The sequence below is a fragment of the Sturnus vulgaris genome, chromosome 6 (assembly GCF_052056855.1).
Source record: "Sturnus vulgaris isolate bStuVul1 chromosome 6, bStuVul1.hap1, whole genome shotgun sequence".
NCBI lineage: Eukaryota > Metazoa > Chordata > Aves > Passeriformes > Sturnidae > Sturnus > Sturnus vulgaris.
In genome coordinates, this window is record NC_142248.1 from 18,147,228 (window position 1) to 18,167,840 (window position 20,613).

A 20,613-nucleotide genomic window follows, 5' to 3' on the forward strand; every position below is an offset into this window, starting at 1 on the left:
TTAATAGTGTCCTTTTCACCCAGCTCCCTAAATGTGTTTTGGGACGAGCTGTAGTGATTGTAGAGGCAGCATCACGTGAGTATTAGCATGGCTAGGCTGCCATGTCTCAGCCATCGTGTCATTCCCAGGACTGTGGAGCCTGTATATTCCTGGCAGTTGCCCTGTGAAGGAAGTAGTTTGTTTGTTGATGGATACCATGCAAATTGTTCTGTCTGAAGGAGCTCTTGCACAATCAACCTATTTGAGAGGAGAAAAAAATAGATTCCCTCTGTCTGTGTAATGCTGTCACTCAAACCACACCTAAATATCAGTAGGAGACTGAAAGTTTGGGGAACTGTTGGTTTTGGCTAGCAATTACTATGCACAGCCAGATCCTGAGCTCAGTGGCATGAGGATAAATCCAAAACTCAGCTGAAATGGCTTAAATACTCCAGGTTTACATCAGAGCAGTGTAGTCAACATGACCTAACCATGCAAACCACCGTCTAGGACAAAGAAAAGCATTCTAAAATTATTTGTGTGAATGCTTGTGAAATTCTGAGGAGTATTTTCTGCTTTACATACTTTTCATTGCTCCTTACAACAATTTAAAGAAAGCTACCACCATTGTCAAAGCAAATTAATTTGTTCTTTGAAAATCAATCTTCCTTTTTTTAGGTGTATACTGTATATCCTCACACATTTTTTTTTGCCAGTGATGGTTTGACACGTTTTTATCTCCATGAACAACAAAGCTACGTATAATTCCATGCAATTGTCTTTTATGATAGGAAGAGGGGAAAAAAACATAATTTACAACACAAATATATTAGGTTTTTATATAAAAAAGCATCACATGTATTGATCAAAATGACTTTCTTTACAATATTTGATGCTCAAAAGAGAACTAATTGTATTACATGTTATAAGTGCATATTATCCCATTCAAGCTGTGCCAAACAGGAAAATTGACAAGAAAGCATCTACATTGAGTCACACACCTCCAAGTTGTAATCAGATAACAGTCCCTTTATACTGAAGTGATATTATTCTAAAGGACCCTTTCAGATGCCTTCTAACAGGAGTTAGGAATATCTTTATTAATCTTTATGTAGATTAGAAACACCTTCCACATATATCTTGCATTTGTGTACCACTTAGTTTCCAGATATATTTGTTAAGGATGCAGACTCTTTCAATATAATGAAACTGTTACTCATATAAATCAAAAACCTAAGGTAAGACAGTTAATCTAAAGCACATACATACATACTTATAAACAGTAGAGGATGAAAACAGAATTGTCATGTATGCATACACAGCGTATATATTCTATAATAATCTCTTCCTAATCAGCTGTGCACTTTATAAAACAATGTAAGAGAAATGACAATGCTGTCATTTGTATATTCTCCCTCAGTTCTCTAATGGAAAGCTTTTTTTTTTCCTTGCCAACTCATTCCTGACAATGTTAATGATTCACTATAAAGCAGCTTCTGTGCTATGATTTGTGACATTCAGGCTGGTTAGATGGGAGGACTAGGCAGGTTTCTGGGGAGTGTTTTGGATGCAGAAATGCCTTGAAGATAGCACTTTATTATATTTAGGACAAGTATGACATCCCACTTCAAGGAATAGGCCCCTATACATATTGAGAAGGGATTTCTATGGTTTAAGTGGGGAGGAGAAGGTTAGTTTAAAAGAATGCCTCTGTGTTTTTTGAGACGACATAAAGATAGGAGGTAGAGAAATGGAGGCAGGAGGCAGAAGGATTATGGATAATGGAAGAATTTTGCCTGAGGGTATGTGCCTGCTTTGCCTATTCCTGTATAACTAGAATATTTATAATTCAAATACTTATCTTTAATAATTAAAAATGAAGGAATATTAAAGACAAAAGGTAGAGAATATTATGTACACATATGTAGGCATCATGCATTAAATCCCTACACTTGCAAAAATAGCAAGAGGTAGATTTAAAGGAGGTTAAAAAAGTGAATATTTTAAAATGTCTCAAAAAAGAATTTCTAATTCACTCCAGTTCTGCCAGAAATGATACCCCTTACTTCTTATTTCTACACATAACTAGTCATGGAGAGAGCTACTAAAAATACACTCCATGGTGGCTTGACATCAGCACATCAACAATTAAAAAGTGGATACAAATATTTCAGGTTTTCACAACCTTAAAAGTTTTGCTCATGATTTATGAAAACATCAAATTTGCCAGGGCCAATTGCATTTTGCTTTTACAGGACACTTAGTTACAGAGCTTAAGTAAACTGCTAGTTGCAGCAGAATGTAATATTCTACCACCTTCAGTAGCACCCTCTGATCTGCTTTCCTCAGACAGCAAAGAAACAAAGAAAAACAGCCATTGCTGTGGCTAGAGAAGAGTGTTTGAAAAGAGAAAGAGACCTCAAATATGCCCTTAGGTATTATAAAGCTGTCAATTACAAGCAGTAAAACAATACAAAGGCTGCAACAAATAATTTATAAAGAGAAAATTATACAAACAAATAATAACAGAAATTAATCCATTATCTTTGAATAATTTGAAAGATGCCATTTCAAATATTATAAATTAGCATAACAAAATAAAAAATCTTATGGTTAAATAAAAGGTTGGATTTCAGAAACAGAAATCTTACACACCAAAATATGAGTAAATCAAAGATTCAAGTCGTATTACTCACTAAGGGTAAAACAGTTCAATTTTGAAGTACCTTGGCTATATGAAATTGAATTTATGGATGATAGGTTAAGCTAATGCTTGAAAATCAGAGGTGTTAATATTTACACCTTTTCTCATTACAGCAAGGAAAATACTAATGAAGAATTAGACATCCAAGTGTCTTTACTCTTCCATCAAACAGAGTAATCTGTGGCTGAACATTATTAGAACCTGACAATAATAAGAACTATTCTTTTATATACATATATGAAATAATATTATATATCATGTAAGTTTTAAAAGGAATGCTAGAACACCTGATGACATATTTAATGCATTTATACTGATAGCAAATTAGAACAATTGAATAAGACTAATGAAATCATTATTCCAAATGGAGGAAGTATTCATAATCTAAAAATATACTGGAAACAGTAGTGAAATACTATTGTTGAAATATAAGTACATTCTATATAATCTACTTCATCAAACCCTTCAGATTTAGATCAACCATGTTATTTACTTGGGGCTTTTTATAGATGCTGCTTTTAAAGTATAAATGTCCAAACAAGAATTTTAATGTTTTGGGGAGTGGATTGGTTGGTTAATTTGGTTTGGTTTGGTTTGATTTTTTTTTTCCTAGAAAATATCAGGAATTTTCTCTTATGACATGAAGCACCACCTACCCCAGTCAATGAAGTGGTGTCATTGAATTCACTCAGTTTTAGGTTTGGTTCATTGGACAGAGAAAGGACAAAAAATTGCATAGCATTTTAGGACTTATAGGGCGAGTCTTAAAATGGTCAGGAAAAGGCATGTGTAAGCAATAGGGGAATACAATGCCACCAGCATGATCTGCTCAATGCCAAAGTGACAAAGGCTTTACTCGGGGCTGGGACTGGCTGTGGAGCAGCCAGCAAGGGTGAGGGTTCTGGTGATGATGAGTCGGGGGCTGGAGCCAGGACAGCCAGCCCGCCCCATAGCGCCCCATAGCCTGAACCTATCCTGTCTTCCCCTGCATCCACTGCTGCACGGGCTCAAGGCAAGCAAAGGATAGCTTGTCTTTGCCTACATCCTGTCAACACAGGTTGATGATGATGAGTAATAGATGGGAAAGATATGTGATGCTTAATTAATTACATTTGACTGCTCTGCTCTTTTTTCTTTTTTTTTTTCTTTTTGTTTTTTTTTTTTTTCTTTATTTTCTCTTTTTTTCTTGAATTTCTTTTTGCCATATCCATTTTAGGTTCCAAGTAATTACAAGCTTTTATTTTTGGAGATTGCTTTTGTGAAGAAGAGCTGTTGAAAGAAATTTTATACTAGTTTATCCAAATGCCAATACTACCTGTTTATGAGCTGTGTATAGAGAGAGTCTTTTAAGGTTTCCACTTTAAAATAAAACTTAATTTCTTCATTTATGCACGTCTATTCTTTTGAAAAGCTATTATTACTAAGGAAAGGAAATTATTTTTTTAATTGATACAGAACAATATAATAGAGCAAGTAGATCAGAAATTAAAAGCTGTTAGACCTCAGTATATTCTTTGATCCAAATACAGCCCAGAACCCTTTCCTAAATTTGTATCTGCCTAGTGAATAATTTCATCAGCCTTTCTGTATTCCATGCCATCTAGTTCTTCAACCCAGAGAGATACCTCTAGTTCTTCTTTCCAAGAATTTTGCAATCATGACATCTTCTAAAGAAAGGTCACCATTTGACCTTTGCAGCTGCTCCAACATGCACCTGCAAATACAAGAAAAGAGAATTAAAAGAAAGAAAGTATTAGTGAAAAAATGGAGTTTGGTGTCTTGAGGTAAAAAGAATGTTAAGTATAAACAAACCCACTCTTCCTGATATGTAAACTTGTCTGGGCTAGCTTCTTCTTCCTTTTTTTTTTTTTTTTAAATTAGCCAAAACGCTAAGAAATTAATGAGAGCAGAATGAAAAACAGAAGAAAATAAGCCTGTATCAGCATACATGCAGGAGGAATACAGGAGGTGAAATGGTGTATCCATGAATGAGGTGAATATATAACTTGTGAACCTGCTGATGGCATGGACCTGTTTGGATGCTTGAAAAGCATCCTGTCTATGATCACAGAAAGGAGAAACTCAGTAAGTGCTGAACTAGACTGTGAGCATTTAGTACCACAAAAGTGATTTTATCAATGCCACATAGGATTGCAGTGGAGTGACAGAGCAGAGAAGATGAGCAGTGGACTGCAATATCTGTGGACTTCAGCAGAGTTAATATTCAGGAGAGTTATAAACTGCTGGCAAGCAGTAGGTAGCACTGGAACAAAAATTATTGCTCTCTCAAAATTCTGTATTCTTTACCTGCTAAGCCTGCTATTCTGTGAGTATTAAACACAGCAAAAATTGTCTTCTGAAATACGCAGTATTTGTCTGCATAAACCTTTTCCTATGCTTGATGGCCACTTTGTAGCATTCATTTATGATAGACAAGGAGAAGATAACAACCTATTTTTTAAAATTAATAACATAGCCTCTGCCTGAAGCTGAAAACGCTCAACTTTTAAACATCTTTCATAATCATAACATGGAAAACACCTTCCTTTTAAAATTAGGTGGTTATAGATGCAGCAAGTGGTTGTCTGTGTGAGTTCACTCAACTACATGTTCTCAGATATCTTCTAAAAAATCCAGCCTTATGAGGACGTGAATCAGCCTGCACTGAGATGGGTGCAGTCTGTTCCTGGAATTCCTCTTCAATATTATCGCATCTTTTTTTATGTCATGCTGCTGGGTAGAGAACAGGTGATGATGTATTTTAAGCTCTTCATCATGGCTTGGAAAAACTGTGGTCAAGTACCACTGAACAGAGATATCCCAGAATACAAAGGTAAGTTGCTGAACATTGGATTTGCATCCTCATTTTTGTAGTACAGCTGCTACAAGTGTTTGATCTATGCTCAGCAAGCACAGTTTGGTCCAGTAGCACGTCAATGTCTCCAGCTGTTTTTCCGTGGCTAAGTAGTAGTAGTAGTAAATATTTTCATGCTAAATCATACTTGTATGAATATCACCTCCAGAAATGAACAAGAATCTTGGTACACTCCTCTGGTTATCCAACTGCACGTACGAGGGTAATCTTTGGTTTGGCAAAGAGGGTGGGGATCTGAGCAGTGCTCATAAGAACTGGAAGCAGGGAGAAAATTAAATGGCTATAAAGTTCTGTGAAAAGAGAAAATGTATAGATATTAAGGAGGTAGAAGGACCAGTATGCATAGATACAGATAACTGTAAACAAAAGTTCACTGATGGCGTGACCAGTGCAGGTATTCCCAGCAAATTACATCCAAGCTGCAAAACAAATGCAATTCCCCACACTTTCAGGAGGGTTGGACTTCTCAGATTTAGTGTGTATGACTGGCATGTATAAGGGTAGAGGGTATGAGAGCATGGATACCTACATATGTGTAGACAGATCCTCAGTTCATGCACCAAATTTTATGCCAGAAACCACTGATGTCTAGAATAAAAATGAAGGAAATTGGCAGGACATCATGGATTCCAAGATATTTATAAACTTGGAAAGCTTTAACAATGTAAAGCTGTGTTAAGATGGAGCCAACTACTGAGAATGCTGGCAGCCTGGAAGCTAAAAAGCTCTGTATGTTCATCTATAGTTATGTTTGAGCATGTTTCAGCATATTTATGCTGTACTTGTAATATACTAAAACTCAAAGTATCTCTCTCAACCTGTCAAGAGCCAAGTCCATTGTTGCCTTTTGCTATTAAATTTCTGTTTTCCCTTTTCACTATCTCACACCCAAACTCTTAATTAGTGCTTTGTTTGTACAGAAATTTAAATTATCTAAAAAATTGTATGTTGACCAACGGAACATAATAGAACTTTCACAACTTCTACAACACTTGTTCTTGATAAAGAGAAGAAAACCCCAAATTTTAAATTAATGAAAATTCTTTAATGTCATTATCATAACATTTAAACCAACTTCTAAAAATAACATGCTAAAAAACAGCTGAGTAATTATGGAAGCCTGTCCAATAGACTGCATACAGACACACACACTTGAGATCTTCCATGTGGTGACAAAACAGCTGAAGTAGCTGGGAAGGCTTTAGGTTTGCATCTAAAGTGATGTTGCCCACGGCTAGAACACAGTGTATATGCTCAGACATGCAACTTTCATTCAAAACAGAATGTGTGTAAAGAATTAAGGCACCAAGAGACAAAAAAAAAATTAAAATATTTAGTTGCCTAATTGCCAATGCTAGTCTGAGTCATAAACAAAATGTGTTAGATACACTAATTTATACAGAGCAATTATATATGATTAATACCACATCAAATTGAATGATTCATATCACTGGAATTTTAAAATCACTGGCTGTGAACTGTTAGGAAAGAGAGGGATACTACAGGAAAAGCAGTGGATGATGTATAAAAAAGATAGCATTATCTGGTCTAAAATTTTTGACAAAGTAAAAAAGAATATTTGCAATGCTTATTGATCAACATATTAAATTATAAATCTTGAGATGGAGTAGTGATGCAGAATTTAGCAGCAGGCTACAAGATTGAATTTAAGAAGAGGATGAACAGCTCTTTAAAAATCTATCTGAGATGGCTAGATAGAAAAATTGCATTGTGAGGATGTTAATCAGGAGTAATGTGCAGGAAATTCTACCCACTGAAATATCCTTGGAGTTCTGAAAACCCTGGACAACCTTCTAATAGAAGTATTTAAAAAAATTCAAAAAAGTTGAAGAAGTAACTTTAATCTTATGCATGAAGAATGATTTACCAACACTTATCAATGTATTAGTAGGCACAGTATAACTTTCTATTTATGTGCAAACAAGCTATAGTTCCATTCTGTAGTCAAACAGCAGCTCAGTGATAGACCAGGTTGCATTTTTCTTTCCATCTTGTCTTGTCTCTGAGTTAGGGGCTCCCAGCTCTTGCTGGTTTTTCAGAAGTCAGTAGGAGCTAAGAACTAGAAAATTACCTTTCTCCAGATCCCTTGGCTCATCGTTTATGGTGCTGAACCAACCCTGCTGTGTGACACTCTAAACCTCTCCATTTATCACTCACATTTATCACTGAGGGTGATTGACCCCTGGTGCATGAGACACACACACATATGCAGTTAAAACCAGATTTGAGCAGATTTGAGAGGAATGGAGTGTTTAAAGATAGGTGCGTATGATAACTGGGAGCTGTTTTAAAAATAATTTGTAGATTGCTGAAAAGGAAGGAAGGAAGGAAGGAAGGAAGGAAGGAAGGAAGGAAGGAAGGAAGGAAGGAAGGAAGGAAGGAAGGAAGGAAGGAAGGAAGGAAGGAAGGAAGGAAGGAAGGAAGGAAGGAAGGAAGGAAGGAAGGAAGGAAGGAAGGAAGGAAGGAAGGAAGGAAGGAAGGAAGGAAGGAAGGAAGGAAGGAAGGAAGGAAGGAGCTTGGCAATAGAACAAAGTAGAAACTTGGTTTCAAAACTGAAAACTGTGTCTATCAGGAGTCAAAAGATTTTAAATAATTAAATAATGAGGGGAAATGAGACATTGATTATAGTGGATAAAAATCAAAAACAGCAGAATGCAAATAACTGAAATCACAAAAAACATAATGTCTCACAGTGTTCATAAAAATATTACTGCAAATATTACTGCTGGTTTTGTAATATAGGAGAAAAAAGTACCTAGCAATGACAGATGCCTACTATGCAACAAATGTAAAATTATGAGTCTGCAGAAGAGGAAGAAGAATTCAACAAATATTTATTTTCTGGAAATATGATACTTTTGTATTTCATAGAAAAGAAAAATAATATCCATTAGTAACAGAGAGGACATTGTCTAAGACATTGTCTAAGAAACTCCACAAGATAATAGTGTCAGCATTTAACAAACCTTGGAAAAATTTGTATTTTGCCAACATCTTAAAAAGAAAAGTCTACATGTCTCTAGTCTACGCTGCTGACATGAATCCTGAAATAAGTAATGGTAATAAGGAGATGCAACCAGTGAAGAACTGAAGGTGATAGCATAATATAGTGCAATGTGGTTGTGTGGGAAACACTCCATCTTCATCTGGTTTGATGATAGTATTATAGGTTTGATTGTTAAATATACCTGCATCTGTTGTAGTCAGAATAAAAATCAATCTCTTTTCTTAGTGAAGATAAAATATAACACATTACTAAATTATAATCTTCAAGCAACAGCATGAAGAAAATATTCCTAATAATAGAAAAGATTTTAGTCCAACGCAGAAAGGCATGCCAGGAGTAGTTTGAAGATTTTGTTATATAAACTTCAATTAGAAGTACCTATTAAAAGTTATGTTTATTAAGCTGTGGAACTATTTGCAATCTTCAAAACAAAAAGGGTCATATCCCAAATGCACAGTATCTTACACAGAAATCAGAGTATAGTGTAAAAGTTAGATGGCACTTTTGTTGATTGTCATGTCTTCTGGCCTTAAATTCTGCAAAATTTTTTGTTAAAACAAAAAGAATTTTGCCATTGACTTCAGTGGGAATAGTTCTTTTATATTAATAACCTCATATAACTGAGGATAATAATTTAGGATTATTCAAGATAGATCTAATGGCTATATACTGACCTTTTCGGATTTTGAAACCCATTTATAGAGTTCAGAAATTAAATTCTGTCCATAATTAAGACTCCTTTATTATTATTATTATTATTATTATTATTATTATTATTATTATTATTATTATTATTATTATTATTATTATTATTATTATTATTATTATTATTATTTACAAGCTACTGACTTCTCAACAGCAAGATGTTTAGTAGAAGTAAAAATATCTTTTAAAGGTAGAGAAAAAGGCAGCCTCAGTGCACAAGAAATTTAAAGCCACTCTGAACAGAATACTAGAAAATATACAACCAACTACAATCCTGTTCCAGCATCAGGGAATGGGCAATATATCTACTAAACAAGGGGCCAAAGTGTCTGCATTGATGCAGATGAACCCTGGTATCTCACACTTGTGACTTGCCTGTATCCTCTAATAGTCATGCATTACAGCCTAGATGCATGAAGATAGTCCAGAAGATCTAGTCAATGAAATGGACTCAAAATATTTACTTCAACATACAGTGTCTCACTGAATGTTTGAAATTCAACAGAGAGTTGAATGAGGGATTCTAACTCCAATAGATCCATGACTTCAGAATTCAGTGTTGACACAGGGTCATCAGTTGGGTTATAAGGCCATTCTTACCAAACACAGGAAAAAAACTTTTATTCTTCTCTTCATCCTATTGTCAGATTCGGAAAAAAAATTATGTATTTTTGTAGTGCATGTCAGAGACAACTTTAGCTAACATTTTATCCTGACTTTCTTTTAATAATAGTTATGGAAGTAATAGTTGCTCTGTGCCAAATTACAGACCAGTGTTTGAATGAAATCTCTCTACCTAGGGATTCTTCCCACCTCTTCATATATTTGCATTTATCTTCCAAATCTATTTTAATGAGCTCTATATAAAAATGAGAGCTCATACTTCTCGAGCCTGATGAACAGGTAATTACTGTTTTGATTCCCATGAGAGGTCTTTGAAAACCCATCTTGTCATGGAAGTTAAGGGCATAATGTTTTAATTGTAGGTAGGAGAGTGGGGATAGTGCTTAAGCTGAATATTCTACCATGTAACCATTGTCCAAAATATCTTTACACAAATGACCTATCAATTGTGATTCAGCTTTCACCCGTATGTTAAAGGGAGCCTAAAGATTTTTCTGCCTGAGAGTCTTGATTATTCTCTTTCTCTGCTAGACTAAAAGCTGGTTTTAATATTTCTCTGCTTCATGAGTTTTGAATCAGATAGAAACTAGTATGCTTTATTGATGAATATTTAGGTCCATTCTTAATTTATTATCTTATGGCAATTAAAAGGAACACTTACATTAATAAAGGTAGGAGAAAATTAGGCACTTCAACCTATCTTTTTTGGTGTTGATGAACTGCATTCAGGTAAAAACTTCATTCCTTCCTGTTCAAACATGCCATGGGATTCTCATGTTGCTGGATATTGATCCAAAGATGACAGTTCCAAAAATTTGCCCCATACACCAGCTATTAGAAAGCTAATGTAATGGGTGCACCCATGGGTAATGGGGGCAGAAAGTTTTGCCTGTCCTGAAGCACAATGTCCCTGAGATCCGTGGTGCAGTGGGAAAATTCTGTATACCAACAGCAACAGCAGTGGAGTAAAGTCCAAGTTTTCCACAGCAAATAGAGCTTTACCAGAATCGTTTTCCAATTCTATTTTTCCATGGAAAAAAAAAAATAAAAAGCTAGAAAACCATTTTCAGGTCAGTGTCAGGCAAGAACTGGGAAGAGAAACTTGGCCAAAGCAGGGATTTGGAGGCCCAGCCTGGAAAGAGAGAAGCTTCCAGCAGAGACAAGCATGTGACCTACCTCCTGGAAGAGCAGCTAGAAGTGGAGACTCCTATAGTTAATTTTTTAGCTATCCATTCTGGAATTTATTAACATCCAGTTTTTTGAACTCACATTGTAGCATCCTTAGTTTTTGACGGGTTAAAATAAATAAAACTAATTAAAAATTCATGTCAAGTTCATGACACCTGCTTAAGCAAAAAATGAAAAAGATTATTCCATTTAAACCTTTATAAAGAATAAAATAGCTTATTTTTTATATTTAATATTTTACTTCAAAATGTATCTATTTTTAATTTTTCAGGGAAATAAATTCTTTAAAGGAAAGTGAAACAAAATGTTTTTTCTTCAGATTAATAGAAACCTTTTGGTTGATCCAAAATGAATGTTTTTCAGTGTGCATTTTAGAAAGGAAAGAAATAATAATTTAGGTTTAAGTTGATCCAGAAGGTATATTTTTTCAATCTTTTTCTAGCATGACGCTGAGAAAAGTAATTTTACTTGCTCAGTTCTGTACAGAGATACAAATGGAGCCTGCAGAAGAGAGAGGTGCTCAGCATCCTTGAAAATCAGGACATTAAAATAATGATTTTACCCTATTGATCTTAAAGAGAAAGGAAATTGTACAATAAATATATTTAGAGATGATGCCAAAATAGGAAGGACTGGAAATAGCAAACATCAGAGGAGCTTAGAAAGCATTAAAATGAATGCAATTTAATGTGGGCAAATGTAAAATAATATACATGGAGAAAAATACTATCTGGCATAAAATCAAAGGAACATTCTATAGGAAGAACAGTAATGTGGAATAGATTTGGGGTGAGAGATAACATATTGGACATGAGGTTTCAATTTAAGGATGTTGCACAAGTAGCAGACCTATTCATGAAAACAAAGAGAAATGAATTAAGATTTTGATTAGCATATTGCTAATGGTTAATGAGGTGTTCTACTTCTTATCATGAACCAAATTCTGTGCTACTTGGAGAAGTCAATCTATTCAGTTTTTTGTGTCACATTACTTTTTTGTAAATAAATTTGTCTGCTATTATGTTCAGTATGCACAGCACGTGTCTCAGAGACACTCCAGGAAACGATGACAGAAACAAGTATTACAAGGTGTGATCTATTTTGTGAGAGGCTAAGGGTACTTCATGGTTAGAGCTTAAGGAAAAGAAGTTATGATAACAGTCTGTAAACATTTAAATGGCAATAGTCCAAAATGAAGGAAAGATGATTAACTGAGGTTGGAAATGGCATGTTAAGGAACAATAACTTGAAAGAGAAAAGAAATGTGTATATAAAAATTAAAAACAAAATGTAAGTTATAAGGACAATGAGATGAAGGGAAAATTTACCCTAGAGGTAGTTAGTGTATCATATCTACTTGTGCTTCAAAGATTTGATAAAACCTCAAAGGCTTTTACAGAAGACAAGCTTTCCATGTAGGGCATTGGGCTATTAGCCCCAAATGATGATCTTTTTCACTTGTTTCAGATTTGAAGCAGTTTGTGTTTTGCTGTGCTTCTTTTAAAATTTCTAAATTTCAGATTTCTTTTTGTATTGTAAATATTAAATACTATTTGTATTGTAAATATTAACAAAGCAAAACCATACCCATCTTCTTTTAAGAGGGGTATGCTTTCGCTTTGTTAATATTTTTCCAGTTCAAGATGGTAAGGCTTGACCTGGAAAAATGGAAGGGCTGGCAGGCACTGTTGGGTTTATCTGGTTTGGCATTTCTGCTGGGATCTTCTGATACCTCCTTGACCAAGCACAACAGGCAAGTGTCTGAAACCCCCAAGTCCAAGACTGACAGGTTCAGAACCTTGATGGTTTTGTTGATAGGTGTTTCAGTTAATGAATCACTCTGCACCAAGAAAAACTTTCAGAGCTTCTTTAGATACAAGAATGCAGCACAGAACGAGTTAGCTTTCATTTCACAGGTTCAAGGGGTTTTCTGCAAAAGTATGTGTTTTTTATTTCCAAATGAATATGGAGTTTCTGAAGAACAGGGTGACAGTCAAGGATAAAAATTTAAAATAACAAAAATTTAAAGGTAATAAAAATATTTTAGGTTTCTTCCCCATCATACCCCTGCTCAGTCCAAGCCTTGCCTGCAGGGATTTTAAGATAGAAATCACATGGCTAACATTAAAATCTTGTTAAAGGATTAGGGTCCGCATCCTGACCCAGGGTAAATTGAATACAGCTCCATTGACTTCAGCACGGCTTTACCCTTTCACAGCACTTGAAGATATGACCATAAAAATGTCTTGGGCTGGTTTATTACAAGAATGGATAGGTATGTTCACATTTGATTTCTGGCTCCAAGTTTTCTTGACCTGTTATAGTTGTCCAGTTCTTGGTAAAACTGAAATAAAAAATGACATGCAGAGTCTGATACTTGAAAGGGCCTTGCAAGACAGGAAATGCAAGAAGGAAACTTGCCAAACAAAGTTATGTTACCTCATTTTTATGCATTATGCCACATATTTTAATTGTATGTGCATACACTTCTTTTATAAAACTATTGCCCCATTTCGTGTATTGGCTGGAATGAGGATCCTGTTCTATATTTCCTTTTATCTTTTCCATTCCATGTGTGGGTCCCTGCCTAATTTATAATGCTGTCATCCAAACCGTACAAGAAATACACAAATTATTCATGTCTTCATGGGCTTTTCCATAGTGACTCATTAATTATTTTTATTGCATCTTATGCGAAAAATATTATCATTCCCTTTCTATAAATGAGAGAACTAAGAGGAAAGGAGCACGGCCAGTTTTGGTCCACAAAGCAGATCACTGGCAGGCCCAGAGCTTCTGGCTCCCAGGTGGTATTTATTTGTTCCAGAAGATGAGGGCTAGCCATATTCACAGCTTCCAGTACATACACCAACACTCATGAAAGCTATTCCAGAAGTCAAGACAAAAATACTGCAATGGGAGCATTCAACTAATGACAAACACAGTGGTCACCTGTAAAAATATTATCTTAATGCTACTTACAGAATTTCTGGGATAGCAACAAAGCCAAACCTTTCAGAGTCTACAGCTTAACCACTTAATCGTACTTCCTGTTTATGAAATCTCCTCTTATTTTTTACAACTTTTTTGTCTCTGTACAACATGATGTGGGGCTTCCAGCAACAGGCCTCTTTGTAGCCTGAGGAATCTTTGACAAGTGCCTGGGTTTGTCATGTTCAAAGTCTGATAATAATGTGAATTTGTTATTATTCATGAATGTGTGTTTTAATTGTTTTAAAATTAATTCTTGATTTTCTGTATCTCTGGACTGTGCCACCATCTTGCAAAAGTATGAAGTAATATGTAAACAACCTTGCTTATATACTGATACCTGAGGTGCTTCTATATAAGCAAGTTCCATCCTACTTCATCAATAATGTACAACAAAAATATGCAGTGTAAGAGAGATTCATGACAGATTATTTCACAGTCTATCAGACACACACATCTCACAGAAATAGTTGGTCTCTTTTCTTCCTGGAAACTCAGTTAAGGACTGATGTATCTAAAAACTTTTTCTTTATTTAAAATGTGCATTTATATAACCAAATTAAAGTATATGGAAATGTTATTTGTATCCTTTTTAACCTCAACATTTTATTTTTGTTATGATCATAGAAAGTTATACAGTCACAGAACATGTCAGTCTTCTGATAAACTCATTTAATATTGTCCATTATAAGGTACTGACACTTCTCTGAGGCAGAGACTGAAGAGCTTCCCTGCAAGAGTATCCAGAGGATCCGTGTACTCATTTGATCAATTGTGTTGGATCCACCTGGATCCTGTTTTGTCTTAGCCTTCTCCTCAGAGCTTTTATAGGAAACTAAGAGACAGAGATATATTTAAATAATATGATCTCTTCTGTGTTAGAAGTATGAGAGTGCTGAACATCATGAGAAAAGCTGTGTTTACAGCACTCTTCTCTGGAACTAGAACTGAAAATATCATGAGATCTGAGAAGAAGCATGTGCTTGGGAAATTTTCAGTCCAAAGGTGCAGATTAAGGAGCTTCAGGACTTTTTCTAAAAAGCTTCTGGGTAAGCAGATGAACTTTGAATATGTACTTGTATACTACATCTTGCAAGGGTAAAGCTGGAGGACTGGAAATCTTTGGTCACATTGATCTCACCACCTCAAGAAGATGAATCTCAAGGACATAGGAGATTTAGCTGTTATATGGCAATGTAGTTTCTCCAAATGTTGTATTTCAGCAATGAGCTTTTCTAGGTGTTGGATTATCAAAATGGATATTCAGGAAATTTCTAGGCAGCTTTACTTAGACAGGAATCTTTTCATCTGCCAATTCAGATTTTTTTTTTTAATCCTAAACCTTTTGAAAGGAAGGCCACAGGAGACAGAAAATATGTTGTACCCTTCAGGTAGAGTAAAGGACGCACAGCAGCCACTATAGAAGCAGAGACACTAGACAGATGGATGGACATATATACTCTTACAAATACTTCCTTGCATAGCTCTGCTAATCTAAAGGTCAGAGAGCAAAAAGCAATCCAGAACATCTACTTGGTTGTGGATACTCCTCCCCAGAGGACATGTTTTTCAAGACTTTCTGAAATCAGGTTGGCAGCTTATGAAAGATGTAATCTTGCTCCCACATGTCTCATGCAAAACCACAGGAAATCATATTCATGTTCCTCACACCAGAAGTCAAAACACACATAATCAAGTGCCATATAGTCATTTACTATAAAGTGTGATCAGGAGGCTTTGGCTTATTTTCTGTGGTCAAACAATATGTATGAACGAGCTTACAGCCTCTTTTTTTTCACCTGTAAAAATTATTTCTCATTGTCGCAGTGTTTTCATGATTCACCCCTCAAATAGCTGCTTTTCTGAGAACATTCTCCTTTCGGATGGCTAACAATTGTACATTGCAATCCTTCTGCATAGGTGCTTAATGTCTAAATGGGACTGTACTGTACTGTACTGAAATAGTACTGTGGGATCGTTTCTCCTCTTATAATCTACAATTTTGGACACTTCCCTTACACTATTATAAATGCAACAAAATGTAAAAGTAGAGTTTGATCAGAAATAATTCTCCAATGGGCAATTTACAGTCTCACTTTTGCAACTGCTATATTTAGTAATTGTTAGAGAAAATAAGAAAAGTGAAATTTCTTAACAAAAATGATTGAAGCCTGATTACAGCAAAAAGCTAGATTATTGTGTAGGGCTGATTTTTTAGAATATATACCCCTTTCAAATTCTAAAAATGTATGTCTATTTTAGACATTTGTAAGGCATTTGGCAAGCACTGCTTAGAAGATGGTATTGAAATTTAATTTTGAATGTTTGAAAAGCTTAGTTTAGGTCAGAAATGGAAGCCTATCTGAAGAGATCTGCTTGGTGGGACAAATCCCAAATCATGCAGACAGCAGGAATTAATTTCTGGCAATTTCCACTAATGTGACCTTAGATAAGACAGGTTATTGTAAAGTGTTACTTATATGACACTGGCAAAGCCTAAGTCCAGTGACTAAACTCTTTGCATGATGATTTTTTATATTGCCTGTCCAGAGAACACCAGTTCTAACAGGCAATACTAATGCTTAAAAATCAGTGTTATTTTGGGTGTTGTTTTAATCTCAGTTCTGTATCCAAAAGGCTTGATATACTTTCAAGAATATAGGTGAAAGGTTCTACACATTCAGATCATGTTTTTTTCTTCATATCAATCCCTTTTTTTGCATTATCCTTCATTCTCAGGATTCTGTATGAACACACTGGAAATCTTGAGGCTCCTAAAGAGAAGATGTAGAGAGGAATCTCTTGGAAGGGACAAAATGTGAGACGTAGTTTCCTCTGATTCATCCATAGCTATTGTGGAAAACATGAATCCCAGGAGATAGCCAGGGGCTAGGGAAGCTTGAGAATGAATATGGATGTAGCATTATTGCCAAAGGATGGAGTGAGGTGCCAAGAACTTGAAGCACAAGTGAACACATGTGATCTATCTCCTGGTTTTGAACCCTGAATCCAACATGTCTGGGACATTTCTCCAATCTGTTCTGCCAGAGAGCAAGAAAAGGGTAAGACTCACCTGCACTGGAACTGCTCAGGAGCCTTTTCTACATGGAAATCTTGTGGGAAATACCATCTCTTTAGCCTCTTCTGTAGGGCTTTTACTGCTAGAGGGGACAATCAGGCCCAGACATATTACATACAGATTATCCACTTAATCTCATTTCAGCAGTTATTGGTATCTCTCCTCCTGCACTTATTCCAAACAGACAAATGTATCTTGCTTTGACTGCTGTGTAAAAGGATGTCCCTTTTCACTGCATTAATGCCTAACCTTCAACCATCAAGTTTTCCTTATAAAATAAAAGGGAAGTGTGTTTGTTCCAGGAACTTGCAAATAAATTAAGCTCTGCATTAGATACACAAAATTTTAAATGGCTACTAGCTATTGATTTACTTTCTGACCTGATTTTTCTAGCTCAAAAATTCATTTCTATGCTTGGTGGGGAATATTCATTTAAACCCTAGGGTTTGGTCTACACTAGGGAAATTTCTCCCAAATTTTTAGTGGTTTTAGAATTGATTTACCACTGTAATTTTAAAAATGTTTGAAATTGTTGTTTAGGCTTCACTGTGTCGGTATCAACTGAGAATAGTCTGAATTTTTTTGTGCTTCATCTAAACAAGAACTTGAACTGGCTTTTAAGCAAGAATTCAAGAGCCCATATTAAGAAGTAATGACACTCCTGGGAGCTTTGATTGGCACTGAACCTCTGAGTTCACAGCTTTCCACATTGCTCCCAGTGTTCCTGGGAATTTGATCATATTTCAGTGAAAGAGGAGGTGTTTCTTAAAGATGCTGCTCTTAGGCCCTAAACTCATGCAACATTTGTTAGGGACAACAGAGCAGGTATTTATGAATTTGTGTCCAATGGACAGCTTCAACCACTAAGTAATGCCATGCACAGGCTTTCAGACTTTCTAGGTAATAAAGTCAATACTATTGACTGTAGTATGGTTCTGCATTAGGTCTTCAGGTAGATTTCTGTTCAGTTATAACATTTGTTAATATGCAAGCTTCAAATCTCAATCGGTAGCCATATTTCTTTTAGTGAATATTTTTATAATACATCAAGAGTAATTTTATAGCACCAGCTGTGATCAAACAGCTGTTGCTCTTAAAAAGTCTTCTATTGTAAACTCAGCAAATTTGGATTATTAACAGATATTCTATTAAGAAAAGGGAAAAAAAAAGAAAAGAAAGAAAAGGCCTTCTGCACCTTCTGTATCATGAAAAGGATAGTTTGTCTTTAACTACCCTGAATGCACTTAGGTAACTGCATTTCAGTGGACATAGATGCAAGGTTTCTGTTAAATAACAGCTATATTTCCTGGAGGGGAGGTCCTTTTAATAGCAAAAAAAAAAAAAAAAGTTTTTAGAGCAGGCATTTAGCTCTGCTTTCTCCAGTAGATGTCACTTGCAGTACATAATAATTCATGTAAAGAAGTCAGAGTATATAGAAATGCATTGCTTTCCCTGAAATATGCAAGCTAAATTAAAAAGCCATTTTAGTGCCCTGTGTATGTAATAAGTTTGGCATTTGGTTTATTTTAACAGATGGCATTGAAATAACAAAAGGTAAAGCATTTTTTTCCCAATTGATCAGTGAGGATTGTGTCTCCTTCTCCTGTAATTTGAAATAACAGAAGGAGACAAATGTACTTGTTGGCACATGTGAGGTCTGGGTCACACATGATCTAATATTGTATTGACAAGTAGTTTTTGGCAATTGCTAGACTTACTCTAAAGAGAAAATGTATTATGTAATTTTTTTTACTTCAGAAGCATTAGCAATTTGGATTACATTTAGGAGGGGAAACCTATAGAACACACACACACCCCAAAAGCAGAGCTGTTTTCTTGTATAAACAAAGGAAAACTTGTAGATATAGTACATATTTAAGGGAAACTTTCTTTTGGTACAGTTGATTAGAAATTAAGCAATGTTCTAGGAACATTTTACCTGATTTCTAATAAATTTTAATCTATTTCTTTTATTATTACTGTAGTGTAACAACATTTTCAGTCAGATCCCTATGGCCTTATTTCCATGCAAAACCCACCTAGGGGCCTCAGGGGTACATTGTGATATCACAGTCACTGCAGATGGTAAATTATCCACAAATATTCACATTGTGTTAACTTACATCGTTTTCCTTGTCTCCAACTGGTATGCCAGTCAGGACTACATAATAGAATTTAGGGGCTGGTTGTTCATTGCTGGCTGATGACAGTGTTTGATGTCTCCTGTTTGTAGCCATCCCTCCTCTGCTCACCTTAGTAGTTCTTCCTTTCAACAGATACGAGATTACTGTACAGCTGTATTCATTTCCATTCCACTCTCCATTGCATGGATGAGTTGGCCAGTTTTGAACTTTAGTCCTCCTCCATTTTCTTCCTGGATTCTGATAAAAGACCCACAGAAAACCCCAACACAGACTGACTTAGAGAGAGGAATAAAAACTACCTATACTATCTTCTCATCTTATTCCCATCTCATTCCCCTATTTCCTCCAGACAACAAATATAATGCTGAGAGTTTTCAGAAGGAATGCCAAGAAGGAAGGACCTTTTACATCTTTTTTTCTCTCCCAGCTGAATAAGTTAAAGGTGGATAAACCGTGTCCTGCTCATACAGGCTTTGAGGAGCTATCACAAGAGAGTAGTGGAGATCATTAAAGATTGGTCTCTCATCCTCAAAGAAACCTCATATACACTGTAAATGAAAGGAGTAAAAGGCTAGAAATACATTTTCCCCAAAATGCAGTTGAAGGAGACTACTGCATGGGAAACGTGAAACCAGCTGCAGGAAATTTGGTTTTACTGTTGTCTTGGCTTTTCTGCACAAGGTGAGGAAGGGTGATGAGAGGCAAAGATAGCCAAAGGCAATGATGTAGAAAAACTACTAGAGAGCATCCAAAGGAGGGCAAAAAAGGTGGTGAAGGGCTTTGAGGGGAAGCCATGTGAGGGGCAGCTGAGCTCCCTTGGTCTGTTCATCCTGGAGGAGATTCAGGGCAGACCTCAGTGCAGTTACAGCTTCCTGTGGGGGGAAGAGGAGGGACAGGCACTGATCTCTGCTCTGTGATCACCAGTGAAAGCACCGAAAGGAATGGCAGGAAGTTGTATCAGGGGAGGTTTAGGTTAGATATTAAGAAAAGGTTTTTCTCCCAGAGGGTGTTTGAGCACTGGAACAGGCTCCCCAGGTCACAGCACCAGCCTGACAGAGCTCAAAAAGTGTTTGGACAACACCCTCAGGCAAAGGGAGTGACTCCTGAGCATTCAGGAATTGGACTCAATGATCCTGATATGTCCCTTCCGACTCAGCGTATTCTCTGATTTTGAAAAAATGCAAGCTCTGAAAAACAGTGTTTACACTCTTGAACCTGGGAAGAGGTGTATAGAAGTGTGTAAATCTAGATCACATACAGGGAGCCAAGTCTCCCTTTATTTGATTTGATAATTCA

The 20,613-nt window shown here is 35.9% G+C and overlaps 1 long non-coding RNA gene across 10 annotated transcripts in view; it reads right to left on the reverse strand.

The window, feature by feature from the left end:
• Positions 1-744: 744 nt before the first annotated feature.
• The window catches only part of LOC106862572 (uncharacterized), a 35,841-nt gene continuing 15,972 nt past the window's right edge, over positions 745-20,613 (reverse strand). For 8 of the 10 annotated variants that reach the window (XR_015804494.1, XR_015804492.1, XR_015804496.1 and 5 more), the window contains one exon: positions 745-4,397. This is a non-coding gene — a long non-coding RNA (uncharacterized LOC106862572). Of the gene's footprint in view, positions 4,398-17,167; positions 17,256-19,296; positions 19,555-20,613 lie in introns of all 10 variants that reach the window. The other 2 variants (XR_015804498.1, XR_015804500.1) reach the window with 2 other exon arrangements.